Source organism: Trachymyrmex septentrionalis, unplaced genomic scaffold (genome assembly GCF_001594115.1).
Source record: "Trachymyrmex septentrionalis isolate Tsep2-gDNA-1 unplaced genomic scaffold, Tsep1.0 scaffold88, whole genome shotgun sequence".
NCBI classification, from domain to species: Eukaryota; Metazoa; Arthropoda; class Insecta; order Hymenoptera; family Formicidae; genus Trachymyrmex; species Trachymyrmex septentrionalis.
The window spans coordinates 339,566-355,181 of NW_017306070.1; positions in this window are offsets into that span (position 1 = coordinate 339,566).

The window sequence follows — 15,616 nt, forward strand, 5'->3', positions numbered from 1 at the left end:
TTTTTATAATTATATTATTATAATTATTTAGTTACTTTTTATAATTATTATTTACGGATATATTTTTTTAAATACTTTTGTTAATAATCTTATAAAGTTGGAGAATCGTTGCAATCTTATTTGTAATCTCGCCATCCCATCCATACCGAAACCACTCATATCAACATTAATTAATCGTAGTTTTATATTTTATTACGTATTGTGTTCCTAGTGCTCCGTGTTAAAAAATTATCATATTTTTTATTATATTATCGTCAATTTTTTACTTCTCCTTCGCTTTTCTAATGTCTTTCGCATTCTTCGAAAAATCGAAATAATTCATTACATACTAATTTTTCGAAAGGATACAGTATCACAATCTTGTAAATAAGTCGAATTTGCATTTGAGAGAGATTTGTAAAGATAAATCTTTTTTTTTTAATCGAATTGAATAAAATTTTAATTTGTTAATATAATTATACATATAAGTTGAATTTGAACATATAGATATAATGGAAGCAATTTTTGATTTAAGAAAAATAATCTTGATTATATGATATAAATTATTTTAAGATAAATATATGCGCGCGCGCGCGTATATTTATACGTATATTTAACGTAAATACGTAAATATATACGTATATTTAAATATTTAATATAAAACTGATAAGAAAATGATATTCTTTATTTATTGTCGTAGTATCTGAAGCAGTAATTCACTTTTTACGCATAAATTAAATTTTACTAATTGAATCATGAAAAGTATTTTGAAATTAACAAACAATAAGTCTCTCATATGAAATGTATTATACATGAAACAGGTACACGAAGTTTGTCAAATAAGCTATTGTTGGATTTTGTTTTCAAATTTTATCTTTAATATATTCGCTGCTTATTATAGAATTTTTTCATTTCCTTAAATATATCTTATGATATACTATTGACCTAAATATACACTAAGTAATATTTTAATTTCATTCCTTTAGCTTTTTATTATATTTTTTGTTGCGTTTTTTATATATTTGAAATGTTTTATATAAAAATATTTTTATAATTAATTTTTCAAAAGTTTTACATAAGAAATATTAATAAATGTTATGTAAAACGTTATTGAGGTGAAAAATATTGTCGCTTTTTTTATATTTCAATATTTTTTGATAGAGTAAAATATATCTATTTATTGTTAAAATATATTTACTTATTGTCACAGTGATTGCAACAATTAAGCGAAAAGTTATAAATCAATTATTAAAATACTCTAATGTACCAATTTGTATATCATACATTACATATAGAGTAATTGAAATAAAATAATATAGAATTTATTTTGCTATCACAATATTCACAGCTCATTATATATTTTTTCATATCTATATATTTAAACTTACAATTTGACAATACTTAACTTACAATTGGCCACAGTATATGTCAAAATTTGTGTGTAGACCTAATAATAAAATATTATTTGAACATGATTGCACTGTTTTGCTTATCAGTGAGAATATGACGTTATAAGATAGTATATATATATATATGTATATATATATATATATATATGTGTATATATATATATATTGGAAGGTTACCGATATCGACATATCATTTTGTTAGACAATATTTACAAAAGTTAAAAATAAAATTTAAATAAATATAAACCTAAACTAGAAATATCTACTGAGATACATATAGCAGCATTTTATGATACTATTTGCAATTTTGCAACAATTAACATTTTTGTAAAATAAGTAAAAATGAGTGTTTGACAAAATAGCTCCCCAATTGACATAGTAGGCAGTAGTGCTATATAATTCTATTTTTTTTCTTTCACAGGAGTCATCTGTACAAAATACCTACAAATAAATATATATAAGATTTTTTCAGAATCTTTTCACTTCGTTATGAAACATTTTTTGTTGATTTATACGTATACTTTATGCTGTTCTGCAAGACAACAAATCTGTATTGCAATAGATTCTTTTTTTGAAAATTTTCCTATAAATATATACGATTATCTTCAGCTCCGGTAGGGCTATTTGACACTGTAATGCGAGACTATAAAGATTAAGTTAGCTTATGATCTTATGGACAGGTGTGCTGCATCCCTATTTTATATTTAAAACCATATAATATGAAAAAATGAAAAATAAATAATATAAATAAAACTGATTAGGAAACTACAAAAATATATAAAATGGCGTAATATTGTCAATAATATAGCCACTTTTTTTATTATTTAAATTATACAAGAAAGAATTCTTCGTAAGAATTCCATTTTCACATTTGCAGAATTTGTTTTTAACTGATTTTGTACAGAAACAAGCCATGGATTAAAAGTTTTTATTTCTTCAATTATCTAAACAGATTATGTTTTTATTATAAATTAATATTAATAAAGTATAATAATTTTCAAGAAATAAAGGAATGTCTCTTTAGGAGACCTATGTCAATATCGGCGACTTTTCTCTCTCTCTTTCTCTTTCTTTCTCTGTGCGCGGGGTGTGTGTGTGTGTGTGCGTGCGTGTGTGTGTGTTGTGTGTGTGCGTGTGTCAAAACATGCGTGTGCGTGTGTGTGAAATTCAATATACGTGATTCGTAATGAAAATTCTTAAATTCAAATTTTTGAATAAAATTTTGGAATTTGAATTATAGAAATTAAAATCCGAGTCGAATCAAATCTTACCTAATTCGATTCAATTCAATTTGTATTCGAATAATTTACACATCTCTGTTCGTCTTCTCGATCGCGCCATAATTTTTCTGTCGCGTGTTTTCTTGCGCATAACTCTGAAGAAGTCAACTGCGATTTCATTGGGCAAGCGAAGGAGGAGTCTATATTATACTACAATATACTACAATATATATCATCGGTTTCTCCTGGTGAGAAAAACCATCGCGAATCATCATGAGTTAACGAGCTTTGAAGATCAGGTCAAGGCTCTGTCGCTCGTTAGTGCATGGCATAATACTCGCGTTGTGTCCTTGGCACGATTCGCTAACACGTCGAGTGCAGGGCAAAAGGACGCTTTTACTGCACAACAAAATCATAATCTTAAATTTACGTTCGAAGCTAAAGAGACGTTGCACTATCCCTTGATTGCGAGACATGTTCTTCTACGCGAAGGAAAAACCCAGAGAGAGACTCCGATTCGATCCCGACGAGAAGAGAAGATGATACCTGATATTATTGATGCGTGCCTTCCGATCCATTCGCCGAGAGGAGACAAACAATGTTTTTACATTGAATAAGCCTTGCGAGCGGCACAAAAACTAGCGGAACGAAAACTATTAGGTGGTCATGAATCATAAATCGTCGTATTACGCTGGAAAGATGACTTCACTAATACAGGATGTTCATGTACATTTCGAGAAAGCGCGAAAAGACACGTCTCCTTGGAATGACTAATCGGAATGAATGTCTTGTATAATCCACAGACAAGTTCTCGCTGAAATTATATGGAGAGAAATGAACGAGCTAACGTTTTGTATCATTGCGGAACAAATCGCAGCTTAATATTTAATTCTCTAAATCCAAAATGCAAGTTAAGGGGATGTTGAACTACCCTACTGGGTGTATTACTGATAAAACTAGCGTTTTTGTTTCTGTTCAATTTCTTCGTAGTAATTTCACAGAATAAATTCCTTTTCCATGATTAATATATACATGTTAATGTACACTGACGTCAGGTACATTAGCATGTATATTTTAATCGTAGAAAAGGAATTTTTATTTTGTTAAACGAAGAAATTGGATAGGAATAAAAACATCGAAAATGTTAATTTTATCGGTAATAGGTGGCTCCTGCATCCTCTTAAGATCCCTTTAGTTACAGTTCTGGCACCGTAATATACGTACTTATATATTCTAAATTTGCAGTATTGTAACATACAAATCACACGTGTGCAAGCGCGCGCGCGTAACGTTTTCTCTCTCTTGCTCTTTTTCTTTTTTTCGGGTCTCTCTTCCTCCCTCTCCTCCTCTCTCTCCCCCTCTTTTCTTTTGATAAGCTAGCTAGTAAAAATGCTTTAGATGAAATACACACATTTCCTTTTTGTATCCATCTATGTCATATAAATGTTAGTAGTAATTTATTATTAAAAGAGTCTGGAATCTATTAAAAATGTTTTTTTAATATATAAAAAAAAAATCAAAACATTCTAATGCTGTATTGTAGATATTTTAATAGTGTCTTTAACCGTATTGATTAAGTTGAAAAATTCGTAATAATTTTTAAAATAATTTACATTTTAGTAGAACAATAAAATGTATCTCCTATTCTGAGAGATTTAATCCAGTAATACAGGAAACTTTAAATTTTCATTTTATTTTTTGTAAATAAATACATTTTTGCTAACAAACGTTCTAATTATTATTTTTAAAGCAACCAATTTTTCATTTGTCTTCAAATTTTTCTAATGATAAAACTTAACTTGAAAAACAATTGATGGTACTTACGAGAAAAAAAATTGTATACCTTGAAGAGTAAAACAGTCGTACTCTATTGTAATCGATGCTCAATTACCATGACATTAATACTTCTAGTTAAAAATAAATGAATAAGATAAAAACAATTCTTTTTATCGAAGTAATGGTTTCCCTCAAGTTTCTCTCTATATGTTCATTATCCAGCATATCACAAAACGACCAATTGAAACGTTGATCATCTAACTCAAGTTTTTCCTCTCTGTCTCTCTCTCTCTCTCTCTCTCTCTCTCTCTCTCCCTCTCTCCCCCTTTCCCTCTCTCTCCCCCCTCTCTCCCCCCTCTCTCTCTATCTGTCTTTCTCAGACTTACTTCTTTACACTTAAAATCTTTTTATTTTCTATGTAGCATTTCTAATATAACGAGAAGCAAACGTCGCAACAGTTTGATATAATCGTCGCATTTAATCCCATTTACGTAAGTGTAACGATTGTTGCAACGCCTTTTACGATTTTTATTTATTGCGAAGATTTATTTATAGGGAAAAAAGATATTGCATTTACATTGTATGAACAATGATAAAAACGAATAGCTATCTTTCGAATTTGCCACGCTTTTGTTGTATTAAGAAATTCGCGTTACATACGCAATTTGCGAAGGACATTCGATATTTATTAAGATGTAACAGTAAATGAAATTAACATTCGCATTGCGAAACGAAAGCAAGACGAATTAAATGCGCCGACCGTATAAGCATTAATTGCAACTTCTGACATTATGCATAGAAAAAAGCAATAATAATAACAGTCTAATTAAAAATAATTCTGTTAATTATTATAAGCAAACAAATAATATTTTGCTGAAACAAAATCGTGACATATTTGTTTTGTTAATAAGTACTGAATGTATTGGCTTAATAAGATTATTTTCAATTAGACTATTATTAGCTAATGCTGTTATTAGTTAATTATTAGATAATATAAAATTAATTTTTTTCCATGTAATACGCCAAACAAAATTTCGTATAAGTATTCTAATTATTTTTAATCCTAGAAAGATAAGCATACTTACTTAAAGACCTAATAAAGATAAATTTATGTTTATTTGATGTGTAAAAAATGTTTAAATTGCATTTTTTAAATTTATTTATGTAAATATATTTTGTTTTATTTATTTTATTATAAAGACTATGTACAAATAAAATGAAAATCAATATTCTGGAAATATATTTCTAAGAAAACAAATTTTTTTCTACATACGTATGTCAATATTCTCGAAATCAATATTGAGAATTTTCAGCGCCTAATTGATGTTAGCTTATGGTTCTAGGGTTAAATATTATAAAATTTAATGTAAGAGTTCTAAAAGCATTTTCAATAGCTTTAAAAATATTCCATGAGAAATTTTATAATATTATGTAAAATTTAATTCGTGTCAGAGGAAAGAATATTTTATTACGATTTTCGTCGACATTGAAAATCTTCGTTTCTTTTTTGTAAGACCGCCGGTTTTGTCCTCTGAAGTGACACGACTGCTTCTTCACCTATACTGTCATCGTAAGATTACATGTGTGATTTTAAGTTGCGAAGCAAGAAGAGAAAGGAGACGCAAGATGTATCCAAATGTATGCATTTTTACACATAATCTCGCGAGTTCGAGAATGTGCGTTTCAAGATGTAATTCAATTTTACACATATTTTGTCGTAACTTCTTAACGATCAGCGAATGTTGTATTATTTAGCGAGTATGATATGGAAAAAATCGCTCACAGAGAGCTCAAGAAACAAATGCGGTCTTTTTGAGCGTTTTCTGATTGTTAACGCTCGTGTCATTTTGTCGCGAAGCGTTTCAGAATAATGGTATTTTTTATTTCGATATTTATATTGTACCACTCGGATGTGACAAATGCTCAATATATTGTCGTTCGGAGATATAAATATAAATTCTTAACTCATATCTCGTTATTTAAATTGCCCTATCCCGTCTATAGGAGTAAAAGATCAAGTTGGTCCAGTTATGATTCGGTATGATATGTTTTTTATCACTATTACACATATATTACATCTATCAGAATTATCAGAAATCTTTATTTTAACTCTTTGATTTTTATTTTAACTTTTTGAAGATGGGTGTTTTCTACAACAAAGTAACTTATGGAAAATTTTAATTTCTATTTTCGTTTATAGAATTCTAAAATTCAAAATGATGTATCCAATACAGCGGACCGAATTTCATGATAATTATCAGATTTTTTTTATTTGATCGGCTATATTAAATTCACTATTTTGAATTTTAGAATTCTATTAGTAACCTCTAACGAAATAGTTTTTAAATATATTTTATTCCAATTTTTGTTACTAACAGTCAGTTACTGACTATTTGCGTAATGCTGCAGATAAGCTTCAAATACAATAAACTGGAAGCTTAGTGTTATTTGTAATGTTAAGAATGTTTTAAAATCGAATTTTATGATAATTATTGGTCTATATCATTTTGAATTTTGTATTTTTTATCTCAGATTCGAAAAAAAAACATTATCAATTCACTTCGCCAAGTTGAAAAATCGAGCAAAAAGTTTAAAATAAAAGAAAATAGTTAATATAATGTCTTTAAATCAAAGTATTAACGACGTGAATTTAGAATCAAATATTTCTTCAAAGAAAACACAGTTTTGTCACAGAAATTGTGAGATGCACGCAATCATTTTAACCCTCACACTCGATTTTCAATATCCTCTTAGTGAGAAAATGACACTCACTGTCGAGCTTTCACGGGTAACTTTCTCACATGCTACAAGTTTTTTTAAGAGAACGGCGCGCCCGTACTCACTTATTTTCAAAATATTAATAATTTAAAAAATCACTTGGACACAACCTTTGTTTACACAGTGAAGATTAATATTCAACGTCGTGACTGAACCGCAATGATTCAAATAATACAATAATTCTTAAGATATAAGGAATTCTCTGAGGCATTAATGTTGCATTAGCTCAGTGGTGTAATTCAGTTGCAATTTATTCATCTAATTCGCAATCATCGTGTTAGCTCGTAAGAAGCTACAAACATTCCGTCACATCGTCATCGTCGTCGTAAATATATATGTGTCGCCGGTATAAAGGACTGAACGTTGATTTGCGAGCCGCGCGAGGTGACATCATTATCGTCAGATATCGTAACAAGCTGGCAATTCACATGATTTTATTATTCTATAAGTGTTCACATACACAGATCAGTCAACGCGTGATGAGGCACGAATTGCGCTCAACAGTGACAACATATTATTATCTAAAAAGCAAAAGAATTTGAAGAAGCAATTTATGGTGCGACTATTTTTTGTGGAAGAACTATATCGAGATTTATTCTTTTCTTCTTTTCTTTTATTATTGATTTATATATTATAGTCAAGATCATTAAAATTGAGTGTACTTTTCTTATTATTTATTCATCTCATTTATACGATATATATATATATATATATACATATATGAAACAAACTTTTACATAACTCTATCAGTCTTCGATGCCGTCAAATCAAGCACATCATTTGATCAGGTTCGAAAATCGATAAATGATATTTATTTCTCTTAATCTCTATGTGTTAACTGTATATTATAAATAATATAAATAAATATATGTACTGTAAATAGTGAATACTATTAGAGACAGTGCGACGCGTACGCGTAATTGATATCACTGCGCGTTCGTAGCACTTATCATCAATATCATGGTGAAAGGATTACATGAGGTGCTTTCCAATTATAATACAATATCCCTAAACACTTTTGTGCACACGGCGATAGTTGCGTTCCAATTGTCCGTTATTGTCGACACAACATTACACATCTGGGGGTCGATTCTGTACCTTCAAAGAAGGTGAAAATTACAAAAGTGAGCAAATTTACTAGGTGTTGACCAATGAAATAATCAGTATTCTAGTAAATTCGTTCATTTTTATAATTTTCACTTCATTTCAAGATACATGCGGCAGCTATAAATGAGGTTGGAAGACGTGGCTAGCACTTTTACTTTTTTTTGTTTAATACAGACAAAAAAAGCTACATTTAATCTAACTCTCTGGATCTCAACCGTATACAGCGTACACCTTCTTGTTTCAATTGAATGGTGCACAATGATACTACAATGATACACTTTGTGCATTCCTGTATACGTTTGTGTTAAGATGTGTTAAGTAATTGGAAAGCATCTATGGTGCGTTCGTATAGCACTTATCATTAATATCATTGTGGAAGGATAACTTGGTGTGTGCAGTTCGGCCAAACCAAAGGACTTAATGTGTATTAACATTTGTAGCATGTATTAACATTTTAAGACATATCTAAGATGAAAATAAAAATGGACTATGAATACCGCCCCATGTTTCGCGTTTCACAATTCGTGGTCCGTTCCCATTATAGACGTGGCGCAAAAGGCGTGATTTGGTAAAACTGCACACACCAAGTAATCCTTCCACAATGATATTGATGATAAGTGCTATACGAACGCGCAGTGATATCAATTACGCGTACGCGTCGCATTGTCTCCAACAGTATTCACTTATACTGATAGTATTCTTTGAAACTTATAAGCATCCATAGACAAAAAGAGTGGAGATTTAGAGAAAGACATCGTCCATCTGCACACACCATGTTATCCCTTCCACTATGGTCATTGCAATCATAAGGCCTTAAGACCCGATTGCACTAACATTACTTTGACTTTAAGCAAAGCTTAAAACTCTTTCTGTCTCTGTTTCTCTTTCGCTTTAAAATGAGACAGAAAGAGTTTTAAGTCTTGCTTAAAGTCAAAGTAACGTTGGTGCAACCGGATCTAAGTCATAGAAAATTGATGAATCATAGTGAATTATTCTTCTCGTATTCTGTGATTGATTAATTTTCTATGACTTAAGATCCTACGACCGGTATGACTTTTATTGTAAACCCCGCGTAACCTTCTTATTTTTAAATGTCATAAATCGTAAACATCAATTAACTTAATAATAAATGTATCCCATTATCTTCACACAAAAAATGAAAATACCAAATGTTCACTACAAAACTTAACAGCTTCGAGATGAAAGAATTTCAAGGAGTATTGCAAATCAATAATATTGTATTGTAGAGGACATTCTAGACTGGACTTTGAATATTATTTATCACTTTTAGCCTTGACGAATGCTACCTGAAAAAAATTTCCAATCATATTAAAGAATTTTACAACAGTTGCAAAGCTGCTTTTTCTGCTGAATGCAGCCAACGCTTATCTATCTAACAATTAATATGATATTTTTGTATAAATCTTATGATGAGCGTGAACCAGAGCGGACGTGTTTCGTCTCGGCTTAGATGTTGCATCATCCCTAATATTTTTTTAAATATTGCCGACTTTGAACTTTGGACTTCATTGGCCATGTTTATTTCGTTTTTTTGAGAAGCAGAAAAAAAAATATATTTTTGTATTTATTTTGCGATTTTTCCAAAATAATCTCAATTGATATTGTATATTTATAATTTGACGGAAAAAGTATGACTAATACACAAAAAAAGTAAAAAATATTACGTACAATTTAACTAATTTTAACTAATTTTATTTCATATTTTCTACTCTTAATAGGCATGAAAAAAGGATTACGTTGGATTAGTATATTTTTTGTCGAAAGTCAAGGTGAGTCGAGAATCGAGTAGAATTGAGCAGAATTGAGCAGAATTAAACAGAACTGAGCAGAATCAAACAGGATCGAGACTTTCCTAGGCTCGCCTCTCCCGCCCTCCCGACTGTTTCCGCGCGTACGTTTACTCTCACGCCATGTCACGCCATCTTACGTCGCACAGAAAGGACCGGAAGTCGCTGGAAGATATGTTGACCGATGATACTAAATAAATTATTAGTGCCGTATATAAATATCAAATTTTTAATATAATATATTAAAATTTAATATAATATATTAACATTTTTATTGCGTTTGCTAGAAAAATATATATTTTTTCGATTTGTGGGAAAGATGACTAAGAAAAGATGACGGAAAGATGTCTTTCTTATGTTGTCTTTTCGATAAGACGAAAAGATATCGTTTAGTCAACTTATCGCTTTGCCGAAAAGACAACTTGAAAAAGACATCCTTTTGTCATCTTTTAGTATTTTGTGCTCTCTGGGTATATGCTGATATTAACTGCATTGTGCTCTCAGTTCTCATTATACTATTTAAGATTATTTTAAATATTGAAGGCTATTGAGTTTGTACATATTGAATTTTTTTTCGATTTTTAAATTTATGTCTTTTTCTTGTCTTATTGTTTGTGATTTTATGTTTAACATTCAACGAATATCATTCTATGGGAGAATTTCGTTAGCGCACAGTGTGATATCACACATCCAGGATGCATTTCGTTTCACGAATGATGAATCATTTCGGGTGTAATAATAATGTATCATTTTATCGTTCTTTATTATTTAGTGAACAAGAACAAATGATGCGCTTGCGTAATTTGGAACGAATTCTTAAATGTACTTCAAGGATATATCGGAAGAAACGTTGGCATAAATATATTGCAGTGGTAGGAGAATGTTTTGAAGAGGACCTCTCCAAATAAATTTGAACGTGAATAAATTTCTAGTTTGCATTTTATTCAGGGTCGGGAAGTAACGCGTTTTTACCGTTTTCGTTACTTTTTTCAATAACGATAATAGTAACGTCGTTACCATTACATTTTCACAGTAACAGTACGAATTTAGCCGTTACTTTTATCATTATTTTAGTTTCTTATTTTCTTATTTTTTATAATTTATTCTTAATTTCTATATATATGATATATACTGTAAATTTGTACGGTACGGGCAATAAATATTGAAATACACATAATAGTAAAATAAATCGCTGAAATCATTAAAAATTACTGAAATCTCTATTAGTCTCATTCAAATTTAACAATTGATTCATTTCATTATGAATTATACTGAAATGGGACTATTGATAAAGATTTTACCGATTTATTTTCACCAGGAAACATTAACGTTTAGAAACAATATTTAATCTATATATATATATAGATATTATATATATATGTATATATATATATATAATATATATATTATATATATATATATATATTTATTAATCTAAATTCTTATAAAAATGAATATATTAAAATAACAATATTAAGAAAATAAAGAATTAATAAAACTGATAGGTAAGTTTAATATAGAGAAAAGCTTGCTCTACATACAAATTAATTAGTAGACAGTTTCAAGACTGACAATATTCAATCAATGTGGGATAATTTCAATGAGATAGATCAACAATTATTTAAGTTTAACATGATGAAATTTTTTTAATTGGAGAAAATACTTAATTAATTATTATCAGGGCATGCGGCTCTATCGACTTAATGAAAATGACAGTATGTTGAAAGATAGTCGTATGAAATATGCAAGGTAGTAAATCTCACTTTTGATTAATCTTTCCAGTTTAAGTTTCTCGTTTTTATTTATAGATAAAATATTTAATTTTAGATTTTATTGGATACACCAAATCATCAAAACTATACTTTTCTTTATAATCTTTATGATCATCTGGTTTACGTTTAGAAGAACGTTTGAATAATATTTACTTTAAGTATGATATTTTAAGTATGTCATTACTTTATTTTATAAGATATTCAGTAATATTTTTAAGATCTGTGCTATTGGGGTCATTTGATATACAGGGTGTTTAAAATTTAAATGTCATAACTTCAGGAGCGTGCAGGGGATCGATAAACTCAGAAAAAAGTCATGTAGAGATATGTTCGTTTTTACTTGGTTTTGGAGAAAATTGCAAAAAAGGCAAAACGTAGTTTTCATTTTTTTATTTTTTCATTAGTTATTCACATTGTATTTATTCACTTGCTTTGGGTATGTTCGAAAACACTGCCAATGTCGAACGTAAGGGTGTTATCACATGCAGCGTAATTTGCATACTAATGTAACTTGCGTCAACTAATCAATTTGTATCAAATTGCATCAGGTATTACACGTTATTCTAGTTGAAGTGATTTGATTGGCTGAACGCAAGTTACGCTTACACAAATTACGTCGCATGTGACGGCACCCTAAGTCGTATAAAATTGACCAGTCAATTATTTCTCTCATATTGGTTAATTTTCTACGACTTAAGACCCTATGACTCGCTACGACTTCTATTATAGATCCCGTCTTAAGCCGTAAGAAATTGACCAATTACAGAGAGATAGAGAGAGATAGAGATAAAGAGAGAGAGAGAGAGAGAGAGAGAGAGAGAGAGAGAGAAGGGGGGGGAGGAGAGAGAGAGAGGAAAGAGAGAGAGAGAGAGTGCAAGGAGCATAATTAATTCGTCCATTTCTATAACTTAAGGCTTAAAAACCTATTGTAGATCCGGGCTTATAACAAATTCTCCGCCGTAAAAACAAAAATTATATTAAAAAATAATTTGTTTTTAAAGCAGAAAATTTGTTTTTAAAACAAAAAATCTAAGGGTATATTCACACAAACTTGCACAATCGTATAAATATATGCATAAAGAAAATTATCCAATCGCATTTCTCTTATAAAGTCACACATAAAATGTAATTGGATAATTTTCTTCTGGATCTCTCTGAATCACTCTAGACTCTTCCTTCGTCTTCAGATAACAAATATTATTATACAATTCATATCGGCAGAAAATTTTTTCGCAAACGACATTTCATGCTACAAACAGTAAGAACAAATTATCGTGATCTACTATTGTTAAAAAAAGAATATTTTTTGGAGATATAAATATTGAATTTAACTGGAGATATACAAGTGTTTACGTAACTAAGTTAATTTTGATAAATCTACTGGATAAAATAAATAAAATTGATATGATATACTTTTAAGATTTCTATGATTATATTCTTAATTGATATGACTTTAAGATTTCTATGACTATATTCTTAATCTAATCAAGTAGATTTATCAAAATTTATACAGGATCTGTGTAATAAAAATTAATAATCTTGAATATGTGTTTCGATCTTGCAAACATAGTTGGCCTTCAGTTTTTTTACACAAGATCAATATACATATGTGTTGGACTTCTTGTAACGTCAATGTACTCGTACATGGATAAGGAAAGACGATCGATGCAGCGTGTATTTCTTTAATATCGCGCCACGCGAAGTGGTAAGAATAGACGCGACTTGTTTCGGTTAGATAGGCCGATATGTTACATCGTATAGATAAATTTAAATTTTTTGATTAAATTTCTGATTCAGTATTTCTGGATCAGTATTTTTATTGATAATACTCTCTCTGTAAAGGATCATATTAAAAAAAATTTATTCTTTATACCTTCGTTTAAAATTCAGTATTGCCAAGAAGGCATTAATAACGATACATATATGAAGTGCATTAAGGTGACTTTTTGATTCACATCATTAGGCCCACTTGACCTAGAAGACCGCAGAAACTACTAGTCATGCTGTTTTTATCTCAGAAAGCTGCCTAGACTGCGTTTACTATTATTTTCGAGCAATTTCCCTATAAACGCAAAGTATTCATATATAGAATAGGAATTACTCTACCAAATCTTACATAATTTCAAGCGTTATCATTTCTTATAATCAAATTTCATTTTAAAGTGAGCGCCTGCAAAATGGGTCGCCTTTTGATTGGTTCAATCGCCAATGCTACTGCCATTATGCGCAATGCCTCACATTGCTTTTTACACCATGCTCTTTACTGACTCGTTTGCTTTTTTCGCTTTATCCTTTCTGTCCCGATATGCTTTTTCATTCCTCCATAATCGCAGCCGCTGTTCTACTCTTGTTTTTCTTTCTAAGCGCGCACGAATGCGCGCGAGAAATCTCAACCCTGCAATGAATCTGCGAGCACTACAAAATGTTTAGTTGCGACGACAGCGACGACGACGGCAACGGCGGCGATGGCGATGGCGATGGCGATGGCGGCGGCGGCGGCGGCTCTGACTACCACCGCGCGTAGTCGATCGATGGTCTAGTGCCACTTCGCGCGCGCACTCCGTCCTGATTTCCCTCACTTGTCCCCTCCCTCATTGCCATCCTAACGATCTGTCCTTATTGTATACCTTTTCGGGATCGGGATGCAAGGAAGGCCTTTTCCGCAATCCGGCTGCGAACGAGCACATACATCCCTTTTCTTATCTTTCTCTCTGTCTTAAGCTCCCCCTCGCATTACGTGTTTTTTTTATTATTCTTCGTTGATTCCTTCTTTTCAAGAGGAACTTTAAAATTTATGTATGCAACCAACCGCCGCTTGATCTTGTTTCAAATTCTTATTTCAATTTTGTTCTGATTTTAAATAATCAAAGATTCGCACATGTCCTTTCAGTGCTACTTTGTACGATTTTCGTATTATCAAAAAGTGTTAGTTATAAAATATTCTTTCTTCTAATTTTAATTTTAATTTTTATATTCTCTAAGTCGCTTAATGTTCTCTAGAATGCTTTCTTTAATGTTTAAAAAGATTCGTTCTTTTTCATTATGTTTAAGAGTTGAAATTCTTTAAATTTCCACCATAAATGAAGGACTAGTTATCATGAACATCTCATCCTCGTCTTATCTTCTGAAAAGCTCGGAGCTCATACGAAAAGATCGTCATCCCTCGATACATCCTCCACCCTATATATAAGTATTATAAGTGGGCTTTCTTTCTTTGTAACCATCTCTTCTTTTTCTACTCCCCTCTTCTCGTTCTTCTATTCCTTTCCTTTCCACAAAACGAACGTCCGTTACATAATGCTCTTTATCACCGTTGCTGATCTAATCGCAGCCGTGATAGTGCTTTTTAGTTAGTTTGGCTCTTTGCGAACTTAATAACATAAAACGCCGCTTCTCTTCTACAATCACCGTTTGACCGACGCGCGACGTAGATATTCTCCTCCCTTAAAAATTTTGTTCCCTCTTGATGGCTGCGCCAAATTGGTCATTACTGCGACTCTCTCGCTTCGATGCTTTTCAACTTTCTCAGTCTTTCCCTCTCTCTCTCTCTCTCTCTCTCTCTCTCTCATTTTTGCAACCTCTCTTTTTCCCCCCTCTCTTTTTCATCTTCCTTCTCTTCTTTCCATGTTGCTCTCTCTTCCTTCTCCCTCGCTTTGACTCCCTTTCCACTCTTCTTTTTCCATTTTTCTTCTCATTGTTTTTCTCTTTTCTTCTTTCTCCTTTACTAATGTCCTCTTCCTCTCCGTCGTTTTCCCACTCCCTGCACA